Here is a 14,029-nt window from a genome sequence, read left to right as displayed (position 1 = left end):
AAGCTACATTCTGTCAATGTATAATGTTATTAGGTAAATTTACATTTAACATGGTTTTGCTGTCATCGTTTCTAATTTTATGCAGCACATTATCTTAGTCATATAATATGTAATATTTATGACTGCACATTCCCCTTAAGTCTTGTGTTGATATTAAATAAATTATAAATACTGGCTGAATTAAATAGACTATAAAAATTATACTTTATATAAGACAGAATTTATAATATATCATTGTTTTTGAGACTAAATTTATTTCATATTCTTTGCAATGTAAAATATACTTAATAATTTTATTTAAAATTTGCATATATATTATGCTTCTGTAGTTTTATGCTTACTGTTAAACTAATTTTGTATTTCTTTCCCCAAACTAGTACTTTAGGTCTATCTGAAAAAATTAGGTTGTCTTTTTTTAAGTTAAAAAAAAAATCAGGGATGCTAAAAGAATCAAATAAATTTTAGATGTAACTTGAATATCAAATTTATCATTTGTAGCATTAATATGATTCTTTATAAGGGTGACACTACATAAAAGCACAAAGAAATGGAAAATAAATCTGAGTTTAAAAAGCACTTTTTTTCCATTTTGTCTGGAGAAGAATATACTAAAATTACACTGCCCTTGAGCAATGGTTCTCAACTTTTAGTTTGCCTAAGAATGTTTTAAAGTACAGATTTCTGGGTTTCACCCCCAGAGGTTTTGATTCCTTAGATCTGAGGTATGGGCCAAGAATTTGCATTCCTAACACGTCTTCAGGTAATTCTGGTACTACACTTCCTGAAAGCACTCTTTGACAACTGTTGTGTTTAAAAGACTTTTGACATAAGCACTAATTGATCTAAAGCCATGAGAAAATAAATGTTCTCCTTACAATCACAGATAACAACATTACAAAAGCGACCTGACACTGGAAGAGAAGAAAAATGAAAAATGTAAAAAAAATAGAGACCGAGTGTGATCTAATTAGGATTAATATTTTTCATGTTGTGAACAACATTGGGTAAGAAAAGAAATCAAATTACAGGCAAAATAAACACACTGATTTAATGCATGCCACATTACTAACATAAAATAAGAAAATGAAATAAAGCTGCGTTAGGAAATGGATTATAAACAATAGGCTTTGTGTTTACATATTAAAACTGAAATGAGATATTCAGTTACAGTTATTCTATGTTTCTTGATAGGCTTTTTTATAGCACAAATTTGGACAATAAGAGTTTGAGAAGAATAATATTGAAACTAGGAAGATAATTTGATGTGTAATGTGGTATTGTAAAAGAATTGCCAGCCTAACCATTAATATGCACTATAGAGATGGGCTCTGTAGGTGGCAGGGTTTTTCCGTTATGTGTGCTCCACTCATGACCTCTTCACAAAATCTACCGTCATAGGGTGTAGCTAATGTCTCACAATGCAGTTTTGACAAAGACCACTACTAACCACTCATGGATGGCCAATTCATTCTCAGCCACAGCAGGTTTCTAAAAAGCTATTACAGTTTCTACTGACCAAGGGATCCCTTAAATTTCCAAGAAAGAAAGAGTTCCTTAATGTGTCACTTCTCTGGTTATGTATAACACCATTTCAACTCCAGCCCAATGATTCAACATTTCTTTTCAGTATCACATTGGAATGTTCTGACTTTTCTATTACTTGGTGACACAACTTACTATTATATTGTATAGGGAAATTTTAACACATCAGTTTAAACATTCATAAATCACTGTAAGAGCTGGGGAAGAAAAACAGTATTTTGCCTCTAGTGGCATTCCAGGTTTATTTGGATCATAATACCTGAGTCAAACCTAGGCTGCCATGTTCTTTTATTCATTAATACATTATTAAATCAACCTAAATTTGATAAGTATCTATTTCCTGCCAGTTTTGATACAGGAAGTGACTATACATGAATGTGTAAAGATGATGTACTTTTTGACTTTAATAAACACATAATTCTGGGGGGCAAAAGGTAGGATTGCAGTTTCACAGCCTCCTGTGTTGTTCAGCAGAAACATGTGGCTGATTCTGACCAGTAGGTAATGCTCACAAAAGTTCTGGGTCACGTTTGGATTACGACATTTAACTGCTGTTGCAAGACTCTTCAAAGTCATTTTCTGTTGCTATTAAAACACATTATTTTGGTATTCCATTTTTGAAAAGGTCAAACAAGTTCTTTTTTTTTTGTGGTTTCCATTTGTAAATTGCGTTTGTGAAAATATTTAACTTTGGATAGTGAATTATGGAAAAATGGCCTCAATCCAATTTGTCCAACCATAGCTCATTTAAGGAGAGAGAACACCAGGAAAATGGGTGAATGAGCCTTCAAGTTTGCATTTTATGATTCATTTTGTTCTGCAGACATTAGTTTAGTCCTGCACCTGGACCCTGAATTGGAGTGGAAAACATTGGTGGGTAGAGGTTACTTTTACCCTCAACTTTTTTATAGTCTGAGAAGAAGGATTACTATGTTAATCTTGTTGCTTTGCATAATACTGTTTTCCTTTCCTTACTTTGTGGACAGAAAATGTGTTTTGAGGTGGTGTTCCTGCCCCCTCCCTAAAAAAAATGGTAGTGAAATAAATTTGTAATGCTTTTCTCTTTTTTTTAGCGTTCATTGTGGTTATTTCCAAACACAAAGTGAAAGGAAAATATTTCTTTTTTTCTTTTTTCTCGGAGACGGAGTTTCACTCTTCTCACCCAGGCTGGAGGGCAATGGCACGATCTCGGCTCACTGCAACTTCTGCCTCCCAGTTCAAGTGATTCTCCTGCCTCAGCCTTCCAAATAGCTTGGATTACAGGTGTGCGTCACCACGTTCTTCTAATTTTTGTATTTTTAGTAGAGATGGGGTTTCACTACATTGGCCAGGCTGGTCTTGAACTCCTGACCTCAGATGATCTGCCTGCCTCAGCCTCCCAAAGTGTTGGGATTACAGGCATGAGCCACCGCACTCGACCATATTTCTGATATTTTATAATCCTAACTTTACAGAAAGGATACTATTTTTAGGAACTAGATAATCAAAATTTTATAGTATATCACATATAATCCATCACGTAATAATTTAAATACAACACATATAACAGAAGTTTTAAAAATCACTATAAGAATGGTTAATGTAATTAATATAATAAAAAGTTGTGTCAAATATTTAATAATTATTAGTTTATACAGTAAAGACATGACATTAAGTTGGAGTTAGATCTACTGACCTAAAAACATGTCATACAAAGTAACATTTCCATGCAAATATTAATATCAGTATTTTATTGAAAATCCTTTGTTGGCTTCCCATTTTGTACAATATAAGAAACAAAATTGTGAATACGGCTTAAAAAGACCTGAACGGAAACTTTCAGTATTTTCTGCCTTATCTCATAAGACTACTCCTTTTTTTAAACATTTATTTTAAGTTCAGGGATACATGTGCAGGTTTGTTGTATAGGTAAGGTTGTGTCACGGGTGTTTGTTGTACAGATTATTTCATCACCCACATACAAAGTCTACTACCCATCATTAGTTTTTTCTGATCCTCTGCCTCATCCCATCCTCTGCCCTTTAGCAGGTCCCAGTGCCTATTGTTCCCCTCTTTGTGTCCATGTGTTGTCATCGTTTAGTTCCCATTTATAAATGAGAACGTGAGGTATTTGGTTTTCTGTCCCTGCATTAGTTTGCTAAGGATAGTGGCCTCCAGTTTCAATATATCCTGCAAAAGACGTAATCACATTCTTTTCCATTCTATATATTTCAGGGTGTATTTCATGGCATATACGTATCATATTTTCTTTATCTAGTCTATTGCTGATGGGCATTTAGGTTGATTCTATGTCTTTGCTATTGAGAATAGTGCTACAATGCACATACGTGTTCATATGCCTTTATGATAGAATGATTTATATTCTTTTGGATACATAGCCAGTAAAGAGATTATTGGATTGAATGCTTGTTCTGTTTTTAGATCTTTGAGAAGCTGTCACACTGTTTCCCACAACGACTGAATTACTTTTTTCTCCCAAAAACAGTGTATTAGTGTTCCTTTATCTCCGCAACCTTGTCAGCCTCTATTATTTTTTGACTTTTTCATGGTAGTCATTCTGACTGGTGTGAGATGGCATCTCATTGTGGTTTTGATTTGCATTTCTCTAATGATCAGTGATCTTGAGTTTTCTTCTTATGCTTCGTGGCTGCATGTATGTCTTTAGAAAAGTGCCCACTTTTTAATGATTTTTTTTCTAGTAAATGTAAGCTCCTTATAGATGCTGAATGTTATACCTTCGTCAGATGTATAGTTTGCAAATGTTTCTTCTCATTTGGTAGGTGGTCTGTTTACTCTCTCGATAGTTTCTTTTGCGGTGCAGAAGCTCCTTAAATTAATTAGGTCCTATTTATCAATTTTTGTTTTTTTGCAATTGCTTTTGGCATCTTGTCATGATATCTTTGCCTTTTCCTATGTCCAGAATGATATTGCCTAGGTTGTCTTTCAGGGTTTTTATAGTTTTGGGTTTTACCTTTAAATCTTTAATACATCTGGAGTTGATGTTGATACACGGTATAATGAAGGAGTCCGGTTTACCATTTATTACACAAGGAGTCCTTTTCCCACTGCTTGTTTTTCTCAGCTTTGTCAAAGATCAGATGGTTGTGATGTGCAACCTTATTTCCGGGATCTTTATTCTGTTCCATTAATCTATGTGTCTGTTTTTGTATCAGTAATATGTTGTTTTTGTTACTGTATTCCTACAGTACAGTTTGAAGTCTGGTAGCATTATTCCTCCAGTTTTGTTCTTTGTGCTTAGAATTGCATTGGCTACTTGGGCTCTTTTTTGGTTCCTCATGAATTTTTTAAAAAAATTACCTAGTTATGTAAAGAGTGTCATTGATACTCTGATAGGAATAGCATTGAGTCTATAAATTGCTTTGGGTCCTAAGGCCATTTTAATGATATTGATTCTTCCTATCAACAAGCATGGAATCTTTTTCCATTTGTTTGTTTCATCACTAATTTCTTCGAGAAGTGTTCTGTAGTTCCTATTGTAGAGTTTTTCCACCTCCCTTGTTAGCTGCATTCCTGGTATTTTATTAGTTTTGCAGCAATTGTTAATGGGATTGTGTTCCTGATTTGGCTCTTAGCTTGACTGTTGTTGGTGTATATAGATATGCTAGTAAATTTTGTACATTGATTTTGTGTCCTGAGACTTCACTGAGGCCTTCTCTTGCCACTCCTATTCAACATAGTGTAGAAGTCCTGACCAGAGCAATCAGGCAAGAGAAATAAATACAGGTCATCCAAATAGGAAGAGAAGAAGTCAAATAATCCCTGTTTACAGACAGCGTGATTCTATGTCTAGAAAATCCCTTGGAGACAGGGTCTCTCTCAGCTCCCAGGCTGGAGTACAGTGGCAGGATCATAGCTCACTGCAACCTCAAACTCCCAGACTCAAGGGTTGCTCCCACCTTTACCTCCAGAAGAGCTGGGACTACAGGCTCTACCCACCACACCCACATAATTTTCAAATTTTTTTAGTAATGTGATCTTGCTTTGATGCCCAGGCTTGTCACTAACTCCTGGCCACAAGCCAGAATTTCACATGTATTTGTATGTCTCTTTAACTACATAGGCCTTATTTCACTTTTGGAATTACCTCATGATTCCTCCGTCATCAGGAATTTGTCCATGCTATTGAGTAATATGGACATCTTAACAATATTAAGTATTTAAATCCATAAAGATAAAATGTCTTCTCATTTATTTTCATCTTTAATTTCCTTCAGCAATGGTTCATAGTTTTCAGTGTACAAGTCATTTGTCTCCTTGGTTAGGTGTATTCCTAATATTTTGGGGTTTTCTTTTGGCTATTTTAAATACAATAGTTTCTCAGTTTTTAAAATATTTTTATTGTTAGTGTCCAAAAACATAAGTGACTTTTGAATGTTAATTTTGTATCCGGAAACTTTGCTGGGTCTGCTTTAGTTATAACAGTTTTGGGGGAAGAAAATTTAGGGTATTCTACATATCAAACCATGTCATCTGGAAACAGAGCCAATTTTATTTCTTCCTTTTCTATTTTATTTCTATTTTCTATTTTCTGTTTTACAATAATTGTAAGTCTTAACCAACAACAAGAAAATACTTTGTTGAATGGGAGTGATGAGAGTGAACACTCTTACTTTGTTCTGATCCTATGAGAAAAGGTTTCAGTCTTTCACCATTGATTATATTGAGGTAGTATTTTCCATTCTTAGTTTGTTGAGTGTTTATATCGTGAATGAGTATTAAATCTTGCCAAATGCTTTTTCTTCATCAACTAAGATAAGCTTATACTTGTTTGGTATATTTATGTATTTCATTCTATTAATGTAGTGTATTACATTGATTGATTTTTACATGTTGAAACATTCTTGCATTGTAAGAGTAACTCTCACTTGTTTCAATATATATTACTTCAAATATGCTATTGAATTCAGTTTCTTCATATTTTATTGAGGATTTTTGCATCAATATCTATCAGAAATATTGACCTGCAGTTTTCTTGTAGTATCTTTATATGGCTTTGGTATCAAGATAATGCTGATTCCAATGTTTTGGTATCAGGATAATGAGCTTGGTAGTGTTCTCTGTAAATTCTGGCAAGAGTTTCAGTATCGTCAACTCTTCTTCAAATGGTTAGCAGGTATTCAGTGAAGCCATCTGGTCCTGGGCATTTTTTAATTGAAGATGGTTTTGATTACTGAGTCAATCTCTTTACTCATTATTAGTCTATATTTTTCATTTGTTCACAATTCAGTCTTCGTAGGTTGTATGTTTCTAGAATTTTATTGATGTCTTGTAGGTTATCCAGTTTTTTGGTATATTAATAATACTACCTTCTAATCCTTTCTATTTCTGTGACATTGGTTGTAATGTTCTCTTTTCCATTTCTTATTTTAGTTACTTTTGTGTTGCCTGTTTTTTTCTTGATTATCCTTGCTAAAGGATTTTAAAAATGTTTTCCCAGCAGCAACTTTTTGGTTTTGTTTTGTTTTTCCCTATCATTTGTCTATTCTATGCTCCAATCTGTATTATTTCTTCTCCTGTCTGCTTTTTGTGTTTTGTTTTATATTTTTATATAAAATATATATATATACATTTTTATATTTTAATGTGTTATTATTTTTATAATTCTTTTTGTTTAAGGCTAAGGTAACTTGAGATCTTATTTCTTTATTAATGTACCATTTACAGCTATAAACTTTTCTGTAAGCACTATTTTTGTTGCATTCCATAAGTTTTGGTACATGGTGTTTTCACTCTAATTTTTCTCAAGGTATGTTCTAAAGTTTTATGTGATGTATTTTAGCCATTGGTCATTAATAGTCATTAATGTCATTTAATTTTCAAACATTTATGAATTTCCAGTTTTCTTTGCACTGTTGATTTCTAGTTTTATTTTATTTTTGCTTAAAAAGATACTTTGTATGATTCCAATATTCCTGAATTTGTTAAAACTTGTTTTGTGGCCTACCATGCAGGCAATTCTGGAGAATATGTGTTCTCCGGAACATGTACTTTATGTACACTTAAGAAGAATATATATTTTGCTTTTGGGGTAGAGTGTTCTATGTATGCCTGTTAGACCCAATTAGTTTATAGTGTTGTTCAAATCCACTACTTCCTTATTTTATCTTCTGTCTGGTTGTTCTATACATTATTTATGGGATATTGAGGTTACCTATCATTATTGTGTTGTTAATATTTCTCTCTTCAATCTTATCAAAGTTTATTTCATATATTTAGAAAGTTTGAGGTTTCATATGTAGTTATAATTGTTAACACTCATTATTATAAAATGTCTTCATTTGTCTCTTGTAATAGTTTTGATTTTAAAGTCTATTTTGTCTGAGATTAGTATAGATACTATTGCTATCTTTTGGTTACCACTTGAATGGATCATCTTTTTTCATCCTTTTTGTTTCAGCCTATGTTTGCCCTTAGACCTAAAGTGAATCTCCTGCCCATAGTTGTACCCTCTGTTTTCATCCATTTAGTGAATTTTTTTTATAAAGGAGCTTAATTTAGATTTAAAGTAATTACTGATGGAAAAAACGTATTATTGCAATTTGCTAATTGGTTTCTATATATCTTGTGTCTTTTATTATCCCTCCTTCCTTCTCTCACTTTCTTCTATTGAGTTTCATTGATTTATTTCTAATAATATGATTTGATTGCCTTATCATTTCCTTCTGACTATATTCTATAACTATTTTATTGTGGTTATCATCACAGTTACATAAAATCTGTTAACAATATAACATTGTATTTGACACTGATAACCACTTAACTTCAATTCCATCCAAAAGCTGTACTCCCTTACATCTCCACCCTCATGTTATCTTATTAATGTAACAAATTATATCTGTATGTATTGCATACCCATTTACCTAGACTTAGACTTTATTTTTTATAATTTTTATTATTTCAATACTGTGTATCAAAATTACAAAAGTACAGTTCGTTATATTTGTCCATGTATTTTCCTTTAGTGGAGAACCATTTTTTAATAATAGCTTCATGAAGGGGTCTCTTGTCCTTTCGCTTCAACTTGAAGAACTCCGTTTAGTGTTTATTTTAGAGCCAGTGTAATGGTCATGAACTCCCTCAATTTTGTTCATCTGGAAAAGTTTTAATTTCTACTTCATATTTGAAAGACAGTTTTGCCAGATATAATATTTCGTGTTTTTCATTTTTTTAATCTTTGCAGGAACATAATAAGTGTATATATTTATCTGTATGTGTATATATATTTGCGGGAACATAATAGTTGTATATACTTCTGGGGTGCATGAGATGTTTTGATATAGGCAGGCAGTGTGAAATAAGCAAAGCATGGAGAATTGGGTATTCATCTCTTCAAGCATTTATCCTTTGAGTTACAATCCAATTACATTCTTTAAGTAATTTTTAAAATATACAATTAAGTTATTATTGACTATAGTCACTTTGTTGTGCTATTACATAGTAGCTATTATTCATTCTTTCTATTTTATTTTTGAGCCATAACGCATCCTTACCTTCCCCACAACACCCCACCACCTTTGCCAGCCTCTGGTAATCATCCTTCTACTCTCTATGTCCATGAGTTCAATTGATTTGATTTTTAGATCACACAAATAAGAGAACATTCAATGCTTTTGTGTGCCTGGGCTTATTCCACTTAATCTAATGATCTTCAGTGCCATCCATGTTGCTGCAAATGACAGGATCTCATTTTTTATGGTTGAATATTACTCCGTTGTGTATATGTACCACATTTTCTTTATCCATTCATCTGTTGATGGACACTTAGGTTGCTTCCAAATCTTAGCTACTGTAAATAGTGCTGCAACAAATATAGGGATGCAGATATCTCTTCAATGTACTGATTTCCTTTTCTTTGGGTATATACCCAGCAGTGAATCATATGGTCATATGAGTTTTCAAAAAACTCAAAGTTTGGTTTTTCAAGAAACTTGCAATCCATTCTCCATTGTGGTTGTACTAACTGACATTACCAAGAGTGTATATTTTTTTCCTTTTCTTTGCATCTTCACCAGCATGTGTTATTGCTTGTCTTTTGGATATAAGCCATTTTAACTTGGGTGACATGATTTCTCATTGTAGTTTTTATTTGCATTTCTCTGACAATCAATGATGTTGAGCAGTTTTTCATATGCCTGTGTGCCATTTGTATGTCTTCTTTTGAGAAGCATCCATTCAAATCTTTTGCTCATCTTTTAATCAAATTATTAGCTCTTTTCCTATAGAGTTATTGGAGCACCTTATATATTCTGGTTATTAATGCCTTGACAGAGTGGTAGTTTGCAAATATTGCCTTTAATTTTGTGGGTTGCCTCTTCACTTTGTTGACTGTATCATTTGCTGTGCAGAAGTTTTTTTAACTTCATGTGATCCCATTTAACCATCTTTGATTTGGTTGCCTGTGCTTGTGGGGTATTACTCATGAAATCTTGCCCAGACCAATGTCCTGAAGATTTCTGATAATGTTTTCTTATAGTAGTTTCATAGTTTGTGGTCTTAGATTTAAGTGTTTTATCCACTTTAATTTGATTTTATATATGGTAAGTGATAGGGGGTCTAGTTTCATTCTTTTGCATGTGGATATTCAGTTTTCCCAGCATCATTTTTTAACAAAACTGTCTTTTCTCCAGTGCATGTTCTTGGCACTTTTGTCAAAAATGAGTTCACTCTAAGTGTGTGGATTTGCCTCTGCATTCTCTATTCTGCTCCATTGGTTTATGTGTCTGTTTTTATGCCAGTACCATGCTGTCTTGGTTACTAAAGCTCCATTAATGTAATTTAAAGTCAGATAATATGATTCTACCAGTTTCTCCAAATCTATGAACATACAATTTTTTTTTCATTTTTTATGTCTTCTTCAATTTTTTCATCAGTTTCTTATATTTTTCGTTTTAGAAATATTTCACTTGTTGGTTAATTACCAGGTTTTTAACATTCTGTCTGGCTATAATTAATAGAATTACTTTACTTATTTATTTTTTACATTGTTTACTGTTGGGATATAAAAATGCTACTAACTTTATTTTTGTTTTACTTTAAGTTCTGGGACATATGTGCAGAATGTGCAGGTTTGTTTACATAGGTGTACATGTACCATTGTAGTTTGCTGCACCTATGAACTTGTCATCTAGGTTTTAAACTCTGCATGCATTAGGTATTTGTCCAAATGTTCTCCTTCCTTTTGCCCCCCACCCCCTGATAGGCCCAAGTGTGTGATGCTCCCCTTCCTGTGTCCATGTGGTCTCACTGTTCAACTCCCACTTATGAGTGAGACCATGTGGTGTTTGGTTTTCTGTTCCTGTGTGTTTGCAGAGAATGATCGTTTCCAGCTTCATCCATGTCCTCAAAAGGACATGAAGTCATTCATTTTTTATGGATGCATGGTATTCCATGGTGCATATGTGCCAAATTTTCTTTATCCAGTCGATCATTGATGGGCATTTGGTTTGTTTCAACGTCTTTGCTATTGTAAATAGTGCTTCAATAAACATATGTGTGCACGTGTTTTTATAGTAGAATGATTTATAATCCTTTGGGTATATACAGAGTAATGGAATTGCTGAGTCAAATGGTATTTCTGGTTCTAGATCCTTGAGGAATCACCACACTGTCTTCCACAGTGGTTGAGCTACTGATTTTTTTATGTTCACTTTGAATCCCACAACTTTACTGACTTTATTTATCAGTTCTAATAGTTTTCCTGTGGAGTCATCAGCTTTTACTAATATGAGATTATATCATCAGCAAACAAGGATAATTTGATTTTTTCTTTTCTAATTAGGATGTCCTTTATATTTTTCTATTGTCTGATTGCTCTAGCTTGGACTTCCAGTACTACTTTGAATAACAGTGGTGAGAGTAGACATCCTTGCTGTGTTCCGGATTTTAGAGGAAAAGCTTTCTCCATTGAGCATGATACTAGCTGTGGATCTGTCATATATGGCTTTTTATATGTTGAGGTATATTCCTTCTATCACCATTTTTTTTAGCATTTTTTATCATGAAACGATGTTCAATTTTATCAAATGCTTTTTCAGCATCATTTGAATGATACAATGATTTGTACCCTTCATTCTGTTGATATAATGTGTCATGTTGATTTGTGTAGGTTCAACCTATACTTGCGTCCCTGCAATAAATCCCACCTGGTCATTATGAATGCTCTTTCTAATGTATTGTTGCATTAGGTTTGCTAGTATTATGTTGAGAATTTTTGCATTAATATTCTTGAGAGACGTTGGCCTGTGGTTTTCTTCTTTTAATTTGTCTTTGTCTAGTTTTGGTATCAGGGTAATACTGGACTCACAGAATGTGCTTGGAAGTATGCTCTCCTTCTTTATTTTTTGGAATAGTTTGGAAAAGGATTGGTATCAGTTTTTCTTTAAATATTTGGTAGAATTCTGCAGTGAAGCTATTAGGTCCAGGTCTTTCTTTACAGAAATAATTTTTATTACAGCTTTGATCTTGTTACTTATTGATTCAGGTTTTAGATTTCTTCCTGGTTCAATCTTGGAAGTTGTTTATGTACAGGAATTGGTCCGTTTACTCTACATTTTCTAATTTATTGGCACACAGTTGCTCATAGTAGTCACTAATGATCCTTTGAATTTCTGAAGTATCAGATGTAACATTTCCTTTTTCATTTCTGATTTTATTTATTTGGATCTTCTCTTTCATTATTAGTCTGATTGAAGGTTTGTCAAATTTTGTTTAACTTTTCAAATAATAACTTTTTGTTTCATTGATCTTTTGTATGTTTTATTCATTTCAATTTTATTTATTTATGCTCTGATCTTTATTATTTCTTTTCTTCTACTCATTTTGGATTTGGTTTGCTCTTGCTTCTCCAGGTCTTTAAGATGCATTCTTAGATTGTTTATTTGAATGCTTTCTTCTTTTTTTAATGTAGTCACTTATAACTGTAAACTTCACTCTTGGTACTGCTTTTTCTGATTCTATAGGTTTTGGTATGTTGTGTATTCATTATCATTTGTTTCAAGAAATTTATCAATTGTCTCCTCAATTTCCTCACTGACCCGCTGGTCATTTAGCAGTATATCGTTTAATTTCCATGTATTTGTGTAGTTTTCAAAATTCCTCCTGCTATTAGTTTCTAGTTTTATTCCACTGTGGTCAGAGAAGATGCATGGTATTATTTCAATTTTTCTGAGAGTTTTAAGACTTGTTTTGTGATCTAATATATGGTCTATCTTTGAAAATAATCGATTACCAAACAAAACAATGTGTATTTTGCAGCTCTTAGATGAAATGATCTGTAAATATCTATTAGGTGTATTTGGTCTACAATGCAGATTAAGTATGATATTCCTTTGTTGATTTTTGGTCTGGAATAGCTGTACAATGCTGAAAGTAGGGTGTTGATGTCTCCACTTATTATTGTATTGAGGCCTATCTCTCTCTATAGGCCTAATAATATTCCTTTATATATCTGGGTGCTCCACTGTTGGATGCATATATATCTAAAATTGTTATATCCTCTTACTGAATTGACTCCTTTATCATTAGATAGTGATTTCCTTGTCTCCTCTTATAGTTTTGTTCTTGAAATCCATTTTGTCTTATGTTAGTGTAGTGACTAATGCTCCTTTGGAGTTTCCATTGGCATGGAATATCTTTTGTTTCCATTTTTTGTTTTTAGTCTATGTGTGTCTTTAAAGTTGAAATGAATTTCTTATAGACAACAGATTAATGGGCACTGTTACTTCTTTTTTTAATCCAATCATCCTGTCTATGTCTTTTGATTGGAGAGTTTAGTTTATTTACAATTAATATTGTTATTGATAAGTTATATATCTATTACTGCCATTTTGTTGTTTCCTGGTTATTTTGTGATCTTATTTTCCTTCTTTCTTTTATTCCTGTCTTTCTCTAGTGAAGATGATTTTCTCTAGTAGTATAATTTAGTTTCTGACTTTCTTATTTTTTGTGTATTCATTATATATTTTTTGGTTTGAGGTTACCATGAGGCTTGTTGATACTATTTTATAACCCATTATTTTAACCTAATAACAACAAAACCTTATTTGCATAAACAAACAAGCAAAAAGCAAACTAATAAACACTCACCTTGACCTTGCACTCCCAGTTTTTAATTTTTGCTTCTTTTTATATCTTATTTCACTATGTCTTAAAAGGTTGTCATAGTTTTTTTTTTTATTATTGTTGGTTCATTGTTTCCCCTTTCTACTTATGATAAGAGTAGTTTGCACACACAGTTATAGTGTTATAATATTCTGTGTATTTTTTGTTTACTTACTATTACCAGTAACTTTTGTACCTTCGGGTGATTATTTATTTCTCACTAATGTCCTTTTCTTTCTGATTGAAGTACTCCCTTTAGCATTTCTTATAGGAGAGGTCTGGTATTGATGAAATTCCTTAACTTTCATTTGTCTGTGAAAGTCTTTATTTCTCCTTTATGTTTGAAGAATATTTTCAATGGATATAC

Source organism: Trachypithecus francoisi, unplaced genomic scaffold (genome assembly GCF_009764315.1).
Source record: "Trachypithecus francoisi isolate TF-2019V2 unplaced genomic scaffold, Tfra_2.0 Lachesis_group3, whole genome shotgun sequence".
NCBI lineage: Eukaryota > Metazoa > Chordata > Mammalia > Primates > Cercopithecidae > Trachypithecus > Trachypithecus francoisi.
Note: the sequence above shows the minus strand (reverse complement) of the source record.